Source organism: Henckelia pumila, unplaced genomic scaffold (genome assembly GCF_033568475.1).
Source record: "Henckelia pumila isolate YLH828 unplaced genomic scaffold, ASM3356847v2 CTG_417, whole genome shotgun sequence".
Taxonomy (NCBI): Eukaryota; Viridiplantae; Streptophyta; class Magnoliopsida; order Lamiales; family Gesneriaceae; genus Henckelia; species Henckelia pumila.
In genome coordinates, this window is record NW_027331822.1 from 57,792 (window position 1) to 73,150 (window position 15,359).

At 41.8% G+C, this 15,359-nt stretch overlaps 1 pseudogene; it reads right to left on the reverse strand.

Moving 5' to 3' along the window:
• Positions 1-1,530: 1,530 nt before the first annotated feature.
• On the reverse strand, positions 1,531-14,128 carry LOC140871137 (uncharacterized; annotated as a pseudogene).
• Positions 14,129-15,359: the final 1,231 nt, after the last annotated feature.

A 15,359-nucleotide genomic window follows, 5' to 3' on the forward strand; every position in this document is an offset into this window, starting at 1 on the left:
GGAATTTTAGTATTGGTACTGTCAATTCTGTCGTATCTGTTTTCAGTTCTTCTTCCAATACTAATTTCCAAGTACTGACTACGTGTAAGTCATACATGTTTAGACAACTGAATGGATATTAAATCTGTTGTCATATGTCTCTTTCAGAATCTGATATTCCATATCTAGAATATCTAGCATAATCAAATGATTATTCACCGCAAATATTCATCTATTCTTCTCTGTTGTCTTATCTCTAATCTTAATCTAGCGTTCTCAAGCAATATGTTGTTTTTATCTTTCCAAAACCAATTCGAGTTTAGCTTGGATCGCAACAATTCTGATCTGATTATCTGTCAAGCATAAACATTCAACAAGTATATATCTGTACTCAATAAATCCAGCAATCAGCTAAAACCCATAAATCTTACTGATGATCTGAATCTGAATTTCTATCAGTTACGAGCCAAATACATCAAGATATACTGAATAAACACATCAAATAATCAATAATTCTCAAATTTCAAATCAAAGGAACTCGCTCAATTCAAAGTCATTCAAAATCAACTATTCTGAATGACAAAATTTGCTAAGTGAAAATAACTCACTAGCATTTCAAAACTCAATGCAAATGAATCAAAACAGACTCTAGCAAAGGAATAAGAGTCAATCAAAATCGATCGAGGTCGAATACAAAAACCTCAAAATCGATAGCAAGAAATTCAAGAATCATGATTTCTATGATGGAATAGCTTCAGATAAATTGAAGAAAAAGCTCAACTGTAACTGATTTTTCTTATTCTTTATTGATATGAGTTCATTTATTAATTCTTAATTCTCAGCTGACAATAGTCGAATATACTCTTTTCGACTTAACTTATTGTCATAGAATTAATCATCATTTCGGTACTACATAACTCTTTTCTACGCAATCTGCTAGTTGTTTCTGAAGTTCTCCAATTTAAGTAATGCTCTTCTATAAAAGTTGTCATAATACCATTGTACTAGACACCACTCTATATAGAACTGCATTCATGTCGTAGAAAGTCGAAATATGTCATTGAACTATGTATGTACATTCTAACCACTGACATAGCTGTCAATTCTAGGTTAATTCTGTACTAGTTCAATATATCGACTAGACTTCTGCTGACATTCTTCCACGGTCAAACGTGATATAACCAGTACCAAAATAACAAAATCTAATTTCTGAAACTCATATCATAAATTGCTAGTCATATCTATTTCTTTATCAGTGAACGGATTCAATCAACTGGTAACTGGTACTCAGTTATTGCATTAACATCTATAATGCATTCTAGATTAATATCTCACGCCTGATATCAACACATTCAATCTTATTTCCTCAATTCTTTATTTCATCTTCTATGACTAATCTTGGAAATGTATTCCATCTACTCAAAGGCAAAATTTCAGCAAATACTATGAATACAGGCTCATCAGATACAGATGATAGCATAACAAATCACTGATCTATGAATGTATGCTATGCAATCAATATATATGCAATCAAATACGATGAATACAGGCTTATTTTTTGAGTGGAGAGATGAGAGCTGAGAAAGCATAGAGTTGAAATTCTGTATCTGGCAATGAAGCAAGTGAAGAACTCAACCAGGCCATTGTTACCAAGCATACTCGGACCAAATCCGAGTTCCCTAAATTCAAACACTTGCATACAGTCTCCAAGAAAGGCTTAGTCCCATCCTCAAGCAGTGAAGCTGATAAACTCACTAGCCAACTCTCCCTTGCCTTTTCCTCTTCACTGTCTTCGATCTGAGAATCAACCTTCGAATTTTTTGAATTGCCAGAATTCTAGTAAATTTTGGCAGCCAATGTTCAGAATATATAATTTATTTAGTTGGATACAAAATGAAAAAAAAAAAGAAAGAAGAAGTGATGTACCATTGTCGCTCTTCCATCAAATGACATATCATAGGAGTCATCATCAGTAATATCCCAGTCAGGACCATTGAGAAATCCAGCAAGTTTAAGGATCCAATCCTCTGTCATGAGTTTCCCAGATGAAGAGAAGCAGCCTCCAAGGACTAAGAGAGCTCTGGAACACTTCTTCTGGACTTTTTCATCCGTTAAGCTTTGTCCCAGAGCGACTGTAAGCGCATCTACCGCCTCCTGTCTATACACGTTACTCGTTTGTAGTTGAGACTGCAAACCCAAAGACATTTCCAAGATGGCTAGTTTGTGATCAAACCCACTACAGTTTAAAGAAAATTCATCATTAAGAAATCGGATAAACTATAACACTCACCAGAATATTCAAATGTAGAATCAGAATAGCAACTGCAGGCGTCTCTTCCAGTGTGCACGTCTTGAGATGTATTAACAAATCATCCATCGCATTCGCTAACTGTTCTTCGTCTACACCTTCTAAGAAAATTTGAGAGTCCCTCCTCCTAACATACAATACAATTTTTTAAAAAGAATAGCTTCGAGAAATAAAGTTTAAAATGTCATAGAATCCATGATATTGTTTCCAGGACTGGAAGTACCTGTTCAAGCAAATGAGTTCAGTCAGCAGTGAAACTGCATCTGACACTGTCTTCAACTGCTCACCGTGAAGTAGATCAAGCAGACTTGACTTGCTCATGTTTATTGAAAGATCATTCCTGCACTCTTCATCAGCTTCAATGCAACACAACAACAAAGGTAAGATAAACGTCTTCTCCTTATCGTTTCCACTATGAAACCTTTTCAGGAGAAACTGCAAGCCCCCAAGAGATAGAACTCTTTTTGAGTTCTCTACTCTCTTCGTTCCATTTAAAACAACAAGAAGTTGTTCCAAGATACATATGATCATATCATCATTTAATATAAATGAATTTTCTGCAGAATTTGCAGCTACTTGAGAGACTACAGCCAAGATATGCTGAAAGTGGTCACTCTTCCAATTGTCGATAACACGCTTCAAGATGAGATTGGTAGGCGGTACAGCTTGAAATTGTAATGTTTTTCCGGTGACTGGACAAGTAGTGGATCCTTTATTGAACCAGTCAATGATAGCTTCCCGTTCGAAACTTTGACCTGTCTCAAGGGTCACTGGATCTTCAAAAATAAGGCCAGTCAAGTGGCATACGAAGTCGCTGGGGATGCTTGAAAGTGCAGGTTTATCTCTAAACTTTTCATGATTCTCCGCTTGTTCTGCATTATATAAGAAATAATACATAAACAATGGTTACAAGAAGAACCTATGTTGGTATGAATCTATCTTCACTAACCTTGAACATTACTCTCACATTCAATTTGCTGCATCAAGGAAAATATAAAAAAATTAGTGGAAGGAACTCGTAATACGTATATTTGCATTAGCAGTGGACAGAGTATCACCAAGGCTGTAGGGTGTGAATATTTTTTTTGATAACTCTGAGAATTTCTGTATCTTTCATCAGGCTTTGTTACTCCTAATGAACTTTTGAGTGCGTTTCATTGGCTACACATATATCTCCCTGTAAAAAGTTAGAAATTCATGAGAGCTTGCTGTGTCATATCGCAAGTAGCAAAGTTTCGGGGAAGCTTCATTAATTTACACAACAAACACAATGAATCTTCAATATTTGAGGAAATTAGAGCCTACATATTAATGCCTTATGTGATAAATTATTAAAATTTGGAACACATACAGGTAGAGATTCGCTGTCTGGTTCAAAGCATTGATTTGTGCTGGTAAATGAATCATATACTATCAGTTGCTTGTCTTCTGGGGCAGGACTATTTGAGCTTCTAGCACTTATTTCAAAGTTCTCCTCTTCATAAATTTCCAGTTCAAACCCCGTTTTACGTGCACGACTAAATACTTCATCATAGAGTTTTTTGCTGACCATTGGCTGAGGTGAGACATAACTAGCAGGACTATTTGTGTGGCCGTGCAGGCCTCCCTTTGGCATCAGTTGTACAGAGAAAGAAGGAATTTTGATCACAGGGAGTGAAGGTGCTTCAAGATCCTCAGTTAGCCAATCTTTGTAGTACTTGGCGAATTGGTGTGTTCCTGAATCCAATGTTTCATTATAGACTTTATCAAGAAGATTGATGTTTTTTGAAACAGGCGAATCTGCCACAGAACGAGCTTCTTTATCATACCAGAGCTTCAAATGTAAGAGATTTGGCAGAAAAACATGGTCCCATAAATCAGGTAACAAAGCTACTCGTGCCTGGAAAGGAGAATCACGGAACACTTGAAGAATATGTTTTGCGGTAATCTTGTCCTTCTTTTGTATCACATATATCACACTGAGATACAGATGAGCACAAGCTGACAATTTCAAATTTGGGATTCCAGACGTAAAACCATCCTTCAAATCCTTTGAATTTAATCCAGTAATAACTGAAACGACCCTAAATCATGCATAACTAATTCACATAATTATTTAACCCATAAATCATAAATTTAAATAATTAAATATCCTAATTATGCAGGCGGATTTATGTAATTAAAAATACCGGGTGTTACAATTCTCCCCCCCTTAAATTGAATTTCGTCCTCGAAATTAAAGTACTTACCCGAACAACTCCGGGTAGCGAGTCCTCATATCCTCCTCGGTCTCCCAAGTAGCTTCCTCCTCCGAGTGATTCAGCCACTGGACTCTGACCATCGGTATGACCCGCGTCCTAAGCCTCCGCTCCTCTCTAGCCAAGATCCGCACTGGTCTCTCCTCGTAAACAAGATCTGGTGGCAACTGTAAGGGCTCGAAATCCAACACATGCGACGGATTGGAGACATGTCTCCGAAGCATGGATACATGGAAAACGTTGTGCACTGCCGCTAGCCCTGGAGGTAGAGCTAAACGATAGGCCAACGTGCCAACTCGCTCCAAGATCTCGAATGGCCCTATATATCTCGGGTTAAGCTTGCCTCTCCGCCCAAAACGCGCTACTCCCTTCATAGGTGACACCTTCAAGAATACGTGATCACCTACCGCGAACTCCAAATCGCGTCGTCTGGCATCCGCATAACTCTTCTGCCGACTCTGCGCTGTCCTCATCCTGTCTCGAATCTGCGTCACAATGTCAGCTGTCTGCTGCACAATCTCTGGACCCAACAAAATCCTCTCTCCAACCTCATCCCAATGCACCGGAGATCTGCATCTCCTCCCATACAGTGCTGCGTATGGAGCCATACCTATAGACGACTGAAAGCTGTTGTTATAGGTAAACTCCACTAATGGCAGTCTAGTCTCCCAAGATCCTCGAAAATCGATGACACAAGCTCTCATGAGATCCTCGAGAACCTGGATCACTCTCTCGGACTGACCATCTGTCTGGGGATGAAAAGCTGTACTGAACAAGAGTCTAGTCCCCAAAGCTGTGTGCAGACTCTTCCAAAATGCTGAGGTGAACCTCGGATCTCTGTCTGACACGATAGACACTGGTATGCCATGCAGTCTAACAATCTCTCTGATGTAAAGCTCTGCATACTGTGTCAAAGTGTAAGTAGTCCTTACCGGCAAGAAATGAGCTGACTTGGTGAGTCTATCCACAATCACCCAAATCGCTGTACACCCTCTAGTACTCCTCGGTAAGCCAACCACGAAGTCCATCGTAATATTCTCCCACTTCCATTCCGGAATAGGGAGAGGTCTAAGAAGTCCTGCTGGACGCTGATGCTCTGCTTTGACTTGCTGACAAGTCAAGCACTCTGACACCACTCTCCCGATATCACTCTTCATCCCGGGCCACCAATACGATAACTGTAAGTCTCGGTACATCTTCGTACTTCCGGGGTGAATGGAGTACGGAGATGCATGAGCCTCTGCTAGAATCTCGGCTCTCAACTGATCAACGTTCGGTACCCACATCCTCCCACGGTACTGAACGATGCCATCCTCCACTGTATACAAGAGACTACCTCTGGCCTCATCTCTCTGTCTCCATCGCTGTAGCTCCTCATCAGTGGACTGTCCCTCTCTAATCCGATCTCTCAAAACTGGCTGCACCGTCAACACTGACAAGCTCGGTGCATGGCCGCTTGGATAGCACTCCAAACCAAACCTCTGAATCTCGGTCTGTAGTGGTAACTGTACAGTCAAACATGATACCACTGACGACTTTCGACTCAAAGCATCTGCTACAACATTAGCCTTACCCGGATGGTAGCTAATGTCACAGTCATAGTCCTTAACAAGCTCAAGCCATCTGCGCTGCCTCATGTTCAACTCCTTCTGGGTGAAGAAGTACTTGAGGCTCTTATGATCGGTGAAAATCTTGCACTTCTCGCCGTAAAGATAGTGCCTCCAGATTTTCAACGCAAATACCACTGCTGCAAGCTCCAAATCATGCGTCGGATAGTTCTGCTCATGAATCTTCAACTGTCGCGATGCATATGCGATAACTCTGCCACTCTGCATAAGTACTGCGCCCAACCCAAGCTTGGACGCGTCGGTGTACACCACTAACTCCTCATGTGGCACTGTCATAGCTAACACAGGTGCTGAAGTAAGTGCATCCTTCAGCTGATCAAAACTCCTCTGACAATCTGGACTCCAACTATACTTCGCGTTTTTCTTGGTCAAGGAAGTCAAGGGTACTGCAATAGAGGAAAAACCCTTGATGAACTTCCTATAGTATCCTGCTAAACCCAAGAAGCTACGAATCTCCGAAACATTCTTTGGAATCCCCCAATCCCTCACTGCCTGCACCTTGGACTGATCCACTGCAATCCCATCTCTAGAAATAATGTGGCCTAGAAACGCCACCTGCTCCAACCAAAACTCACACTTACTGAACTTTGCAAACAGTCGATGCTCCCTCAAAGTCTGCAAGGCTGTATGCAAATGCTGTGTATGCTCCTCAATGCTCCTCGAGTAGATCAATATGTCATCAATAAATACAATGACAAACTGATCTAGATACGGCTGGAAGACACGATGCATGAGATCCATAAAAACTGCTGGAGCATTGGTCAACCGAAAGGGCATCACCAAAAACTCATAGTGTCCATACCGTGTCCTAAAGGCAGTCTTAGACACGTCTGAATATCTGACTCTCAGCTGATGGTAACCAGATCGCAGATCGATCTTGGAGAATACCGAAGCTCCCTGCAACTGATCGAATAAATCCTCTATCCTCGGTAGTGGATACTTATTCTTCACTGTGACTCTGTTGAGCTCTCGGTAGTCAATGCACAATCTCATGCTGCCGTCCTTCTTCTTCACAAACAACACTGGAGCTCCCCATGGAGAAAAGCTAGGACGAACAAAGCCCTTCTCCAACAACTCTTGAATCTGCTCCTTCAACTCTCTCATCTCTCTAGGAGCAAGTCGATACGGTGCCTTAGAGATAGGCACAGTATCCGGCAACAAGACCCGACCCGGAACCCACTAGAAACCCTAGCCCGAAACCACCCTCTCTCGTTAGGTCTCGGCCGAGAGCAGCGGGCCTTCTTGGCCTGCTGCCGGTACATCTTCGTACTTCCGGGGTGAATGGAGTACGGAGATGCATGAGCCTCTGCTAGAATCTCGGCTCTCAACTGATCAACGTTCGGTACCCACATCCTCCCACGGTACTGAACGATGCCATCCTCCACTGTATACAAGAGACTACCTCTGGCCTCATCTCTCTGTCTCCATCGCTGTAGCTCCTCATCAGTGGACTGTCCCTCTCTAATCCGATCTCTCAAAACTGGTTGCACCGTCAACACTGACAAGCTCGGTGCATGGCCGCTCGGATAGCACTCCAAACCAAACCTCTGAATCTCGGCCTGTAGTGGTAACTGTACAGTCAAACATGATACCACTGATGACTTTCGACTCAAAGCGTCTGCCACTACATTAGCCTTACCCGGATGGTAGCTAATGTCACAATCATAGTCCTTCACAAGCTCAAGCCACCTGCGCTGCCTCATGTTCAACTCCTTCTGAGTGAAGAAGTACTTGAGGCTCTTGTGGTCGGTGAAAATCTTGCACTTCTCGCCGTAAAGATAGTGCCTCCAGATTTTCAACGCAAAAACCACTGCTGCAAGCTCCAAATCATGCGTCGGATAGTTCTGCTCATGAATCTTCAACTGTCGCGACGCATATGCGATAACTCGGCCACTCTGCATAAGTACTGCGCCCAAACCAAGCTTGGACGCGTCGGTGTACACCACTAACTCCTCATGGGGCACTGTCATAGCTAACACTGGTGCTGAAGTAAGTGCATCCTTCAGCTGATCAAAGCTCCTCTGACAGTCTGGACTCCAACTATACTTCGCGTTCTTCTTGGTTAAGGAAGTCAAGGGTACTGCAATAGAGGAAAAACCCTTGATGAACTTCCTATAGTATCCTGCTAAACCCAAGAAGCTACGAATCTCCGAAGCATTCTTTGGAATCCCCCAATCCCTCACTGCCTGCACCTTGGACTGATCCACTGCAATCCCATCTCTAGAAATAATGTGGCCTAGAAACGCCACCTACTCCAACCAAAACTCACACTTACTGAACTTTGCAAACAGTCGATGCTCCCTCAAAGTCCGCAAGGCTGTATGCAAATGTTGTGTATGCTCCTCAATGCTCCTCGAGTAGATCAATATATCATCAATGAATACAATGACAAACTGATCTAGATACGGCTGGAAAACACGATGCATGAGATCCATAAAAACTGCTGGAGCATTGGTCAACCCAAAGGGCATCACCAAGAACTCATAGTGTCCATATCGTGTCCTAAAGGCAGTCTTAGACACGTCTGAATCTCTGACTCTCAGCTGATGGTAACCAGATCGCAGATCGATCTTGGAGAATACCGAAGCTCCCTGCAACTGATCGAATAAATCCTCTATCCTCGGTAGCGGATACTTATTCTTCACTGTGACTCTGTTGAGCTCTCGGTAGTCAATGCACAATCTCATGCTGCCGTCCTTCTTCTTCACAAACAACACTGGAGCTCCCCATGGAGAAAAGCTAGGGCGAACAAAGCCCTTCTCCAACAGCTCCTGAATCTGCTCCTTCAACTCCCTCATCTCTGTAGGAGCAAGTCGATACGGTGCCTTAGAGATAGGCACAGTATCCGGCAACAACTCAATACTGAACTCCACCTCCCTCACTGGTGGAACTCCTGCAACATCGTCAGGAAAAACATCTGGATAGTCACGTACCACCTCTATATCTGATAAAGATCTGCTAGAAACATCTGAGGTAGTGACCACACTAGCCAGAAAACCCTGACATCCACTGCGCAACAGTTTCCTCGCACGGACAAGTGATATCATCTGAGGAATACTGCTAGACTGAGATGCAAAGAAAGTAAACATCTCACCTCCTGCTGGCTTCACTGATACTGTCCTACGTCGGAAATCAATCGAAGCTCCATTAACTGATAGCCAGTCCATACCCAAAATCAAGTCAAACCCAGTCAATGGAAGAACCACTAGATCTGCTCGAATGGAGTGTCCCTGCAGCTCCAATGCCAGATCCCTGATGACACTAGTGGTAGTGATAATCTGTCCGGATGGCATGGTAACATCGTAACCACTGTCTACAACCTCTGGTGTAATGCCTATCCGTCTGATAAAATCCCGGGAGATAAACGAATGCGTGGCTCCTGAATCTAGCAACGCAAACGTGGAGTTGCCTCCAACTAGAATTCTCCCTGCACGTAGAAGATTTCCAACAATTCATACCACTATGCTCCCAAGGTTAAAACACTAAAATCCTTAATTCTAATCACAACGAAACAAAATTCTTATTCTAGCATGCTGATAATTAAACTCATGCAACAGGCATTCAGATATAATCATAATAAACAAAAGCAAAATATGAAAAAAAATTCTAGGGGTTAGGTATACCGGTGATCAAGGAGGTATCTGGGTCTGCCTCCTCAGCCTGCATCACATAAACTCGCCCACTGACATTCTGCCTCTGCGGGCAGTTGGCAATCTGATGCCCTGGCTCCTTGCAACGATAGCAGACTCCTGCTCCCAATAGACACTGCCCGGAATGCATCTTCTGGCACTTCGGACACACTGGATATCTCCCTGGAGTAGGGGCCCCGCCCCTAGTCTGCTGCTGTGGCTTCCCCTGAGGCCTCTGCTGATTCGGGCCCTTAGATGGCCCTATAGACTGCTTCTTCGCAGGTGGCTGCGAAGATGGTCGCTGATACCCTGTCTGCACAAACTGCCTCTTACCCTGCTGCTCTCTCTGTATCTCCCTCCGTCCCTCCTCGGAACGCAAGGCCCTGCTGACTGCAGACTCATATGTAAAGACTTCTGCCATACGTACGTCATGCCTGATCTCAGCCTTCAGGCCCTCAACAAACTGTCGCAGCTTCTCCTGCGGACTATCAACAATCATGGGTACAAAATGACAGCCCCTCTCATACTGGCTCACGTACTCCACCACAGATCTGTCCCCCTGACGGAGACTCATGAACTCCCGGATCATGCGACTGCGCACATCCTCAGTGAAATACTTGGCGTAGAAGATACGCCTGAACTCAGCCCACGTCAGTGTAGGTAGATGGACTCCTCTGACTGCACCCTCCCACCAAAGGGCTGCATCGCCTCGCATCATATACGTAGCACAGCTCACCCTGTCGGCGTCTGTGTTCCCCATATAGTCGAAGATGGACTCAAGAGAGCGAATCCATCCCTCAGCCACCAAAGGATCGGTGGTCCCCAAAAACTCCTTAGGCCCCTTCTTCTGGAACCTCTCTGCGACGTCCTCCTCGTGGGACAGTCTGGGACGGGCCGCCTGCTGCTCCAGCAAGGCAGTAATACCCGCCATCATCGTGGCACTGGCCTGCTCCAGTGCTGTCATGGGGTGTTGCTGAGGTGGCGGTGGAGGTGGAGGCGGATGTGGAGGTCTCCCACGTCAGTTCACCTGTCTGGGAGGCATTCTGCACCACCACATATTTATTTACGTAAATCGCCATGCATAACTAAGTGTTTAAAATTAAGGCTAACTTAAATTCTAGAAATTTAAATCATACTATAAACATTTAAAACTTACAGACCGGTAGCGTGGATTTCTGAGCTCGCAAAGCAGTAGTGACCCCTCCAAGGACCGTGCTCTGATACCAACTGAAACGACCCTAACTCTCTAATAAATAAATATGCGGAAATTTTTTTTTTTTTTTATACTACTAAATAGAAATATGTACATATATGCCCATACATATATGCACAGAATAAAATACTTAAAATAAATTCATGACTAATTAAATAACAAATAAAAACTGAAGAAAATGAATTCTTTAAAATAATGAAACATCTGAGTCAACCCTAGAATTTAAAAATGTACTGCATAAATAGAATAAATAAAAAGCGTGCATGCACTAAAAATATTTAATAAAATATTCCAACACCTCAACCCTTAAAAAAATAATAAAATGTATCATAAGACATCAGCACGGTGACTCAGAAGCTGTCACGGTCACGGGGCTACTGCAGCGCTACTCATACATCCTCACCACCGGTAGGAGTAACCTGTTCCTCTACGTACTCACCTGCACCATATCAGTGTAGTGAGCCTAGAGGCCCAACATGCATACTAACAAGGGTTTAAAATAATTTAAATCAATTTAATACTAATACATACATATACATGAATGAGCATGCTTAAAAATTACATAACATAAATTACATAATTAAACATACATAACATACATAATATCATACATACATAAGTTGTTGAGCATTTATTTTCTGAACATCGAATGGTCCTATCCGTAAGTGTGACCCATAGTGCGACTGATCAGTCTAAGAAACCATCGTACGAGGCTGGTGGCGAACCACCCATACATAAATGGCAGAAACTGCCCATACATAAATGGCCACACTACTTCAATTTCCACCTAAAATATTTTATTTGCTCAACCATAGAAATTAAATCATAGCATAAAAAATTGATTTCATGAATGCATGTACTTAAATAAATTGTGTGTCCTTCATATATATTTAATTTAATTTTCTTACTAACATATAAATATTAAAATAACTTAAATGCATAAAAATAATTAAATATATAATCAGGACACATGCAATTTTTTTCTCATGGATGGTTCTGGACTGCTGGCCCTACACTCAAGCCCATTAACTTAACTTAAGACTTGGCCCATAAATCAACCAAAGCCCATTAAGACTAACTTAGGCCCAATAACACTGTCCCTGGCCCAATGGGCCCAAAAGCCCATTAACTTTCATGGGCTCCCAAGCCCATAAAAATTTCTGGCCAACTTAAAAATTTAAATAAAAATTATTGAAAGCCCAAAAATAATTAAAATAACCCAAAATAATTTAATGGAGCCCAAAATAAATTAAATGGTACTAATTAAATTTTTGGGAATTTAATTAGCCCATTTAATTCCTAATTAACTTAAAGACTTAAAAATAAAAATACCCGAGCCCAAATAAAATAACCCGGACCCGGACCCACTTAACTTAACCCATATTATTTTAGACCCGACCCGGACCCAAGACCCGACCCGGAACCATCAGAAACCCTAGACCCGAACCCTAGTCTATTCCTCTCTCTCGGCCGCACGGCTGCGTGAGCAGCAGGCCTTCACGGCCTGCTGCAGCCCAGCTCCGGCCACCGTGGCCGGAGCCCCGCCGGCAGGACCTCCCCAGGGTCCTGCCGGTTCGAACCACCCCCTGGTCCGAACCCCATGCTGCCCCCTTAGCCTACCCCGAACCCTCTTCCACCATAACCTAAGCTGCGCAGAAAAATGGCCGATCATGGTTCAGTTCGAACCAGCCTGGTCCTAGCCCATTCCAGCCCTTGTCCGACCCTACCATTCGACCTTAGGGACCCCAAAGAACCCTTCTAACCGTGGACCAGCAGTCCACCTAGCCATGGACAAGAAAACGTGCGCATGAATCATCAAAGTGCCAATCGAGTGCAATAGAGAAGGAAATTCGAAAAAAACTTGCTGTCAAAATAATATATTTTGATGTTACACACCCACACGCATACATACACTGATATAGGTTTGAAAAGTGGAAAGAAACATGCCTTAATACCGATTTGAAGAGCTAAACGCGTGTATGACGGGCTTCGGGACGACGGGGCGACGACGGGATGCTTTAGCTTGCTTGGAACCTTTGAAAAATGGCTATGGAGTCTCCTTGGATGTGGCTATCTGATGAAGAAGATGGAGGTGACGGCTGATGCTAGGGAAGAAGGAGTGATCGACTAGAATAGGGATTGGGATATAATTTTAGGTTAATTAGAATATAGGTTAAATAATTTAATAAAAAGGTTTTAAAAATAGTTAAAATACAACTTAACTCTTAAATAAACATTTAAAAATCTGATCACCTAAATAAAATCTCGAAATAATAATTTAGGGGAATTTTAAAAATACTAAAAAGTCAATATTTTGACTAATTTTGGATAAAAAAAATGACCCCTAAAATTAAATAAAATTAAATACTTAAAATTTTGAGATAATAAAACTCAAAATAATATTTTAAGGCTCCAAAAAGGCTCATAAAATAATTTGGCTAGAAAGTTGTCATCTCGTCCGTCCACGGTCCCGTCTACGCGATTAAATAATGAAAATACTAAAAATCATAAAAATCACTAATTATGGGTTAAATGCTTAAAAAATAACTTAAATCATGCATAACTAATTCACATAATTATTTAACCCATAAATCATAAATTTAAATAATTAAATATCCTAATTATGCAGGCGGATTTATGTAATTAAAAATACCGGGTGTTACAATAACACTTAACTGTAACGAAGCTTTTTTCAGTTCTTTTACACTCGCACTGTCCTCTGCTGCTCTTTCCACTGTCTCTATAGCTTGTTCAAGATTTTCTATTACTTTACTTTCAGTATTCAGGCCTTCTTCTAATCCAATGAAATTGAGGGAAGCAAAACTATTGTGACTAAGGGATGTCCTGAAATCTTCGTCCTTAAGAAAACTCCTTATGTATCCGCTCAAGATAGAAATGATGGCCTTAACAGCAGCTTCATCAAGAGCCGGAGTATCCAGCGTCTCTTCAAGATCAGGTTGTTTCATGCTCTTATTTTCGTCAAAGTTTTTCTTAGCGGAGCTCTCGGGGGGTTGGTTCATAATTTTCCAATTGGTTGTGTCGGCGTTTCCTCGCTTGGGTATGGACAGAGGATGGTTGAAAGAGTTAGTCCTATTTTTCTTGTCCTCTACCATATTCTTCCCAGAAAGTTGCATGTATCTCTCCCTTTCCTCATGTTTAGCAGAATTCCTACTCTCATTTTCCTCGTACACATAGAATTTATTCAAGTAAATATCTTTGTATGGGCTGTTATTTCCCACCTCAACTATCTCATATCCCTGTGTCACCTCAGTTATCTCTGAAACTTGTGAATCTGCAGAAGTCCTAACGTTAGACCTTGCGTCATCCCATGAATCTTGGCGACCTCTTCTTTTGAGTTGCACATCATTTTTCCTAGTCTGGGATTCTGAGTCTATCTTCTCCCTTGGGATAAAAGTATCCCTCGGTTTTCTTCCATTAAAACTTTTACTTGTTGAAGCTTCTCCTTTTGAGCTGTATCGAGGTATCTCAGACCGCGATCTCTCCACTTTTTTCACAGTAAGTGAAGAACTGGCTTCATGTCTAACACGCAGAGGCACGCTCGGTCTCCCTTCGAATGTAGAATTTCTTGAAACTATTTTTGTTTTTCTCCTCTGGAATCCTTCCTCTGCCAGAAGATCCTCCAGTGACATGGCCATATCAATTCAATTTATGGTTCCTGCATTTTATGTTAATCAAATCAAATTGCCATCAAATGAAGATTGAAACCTTGAAGCCAATGTAGTGTCATTTTCCTAAAACGCATTAAAGACTAACATATATGTGAAAATTGGGAGGCCAAACTTCTAAATCATCAACATATGAACAATTGTTGCAAAAAATTCATCAACTTTTCATAATCAACACCTGGTTTTTACTATAGTCAAATTTTTTTAAGGTAGAAATTCATTAAGGTGATACCTGGGAAGGACCGTTGCCAGCAAGAAATTAAAAAGGTAGAAATTCAAGAATGATCAAAGCCCGCTAAAAGACCAGAGGATTCAAAACCCAAAACTTGCACAAAAGGGCCAGTTCAAGAAAATCAAATGCATATTTGTTCGATCTCAAGAACTCACAAGAAAGAATAATAACAAAGATAAAGGTATCAAATTCTCGTCTTGTTCTTGAAAACTCATTCAACTAAATCGAGAGCCTAGGAAACATCCATTTTCCTGCAAGAATTGATTTAAGGTGGAAATTCCAGCACGATATCCAAAGGGGTGTGTGAGTTTATTGGAAACAAAAGAATAATTAAGATTTCGTAGGAACAAACGGAATTCATTGGTTGATAGTGAATTTATTATTTACAAGGAACGAGAAAATAAAAAACACACAGAAAAAGACTCTGCAAGAAGATTGATGGGATGA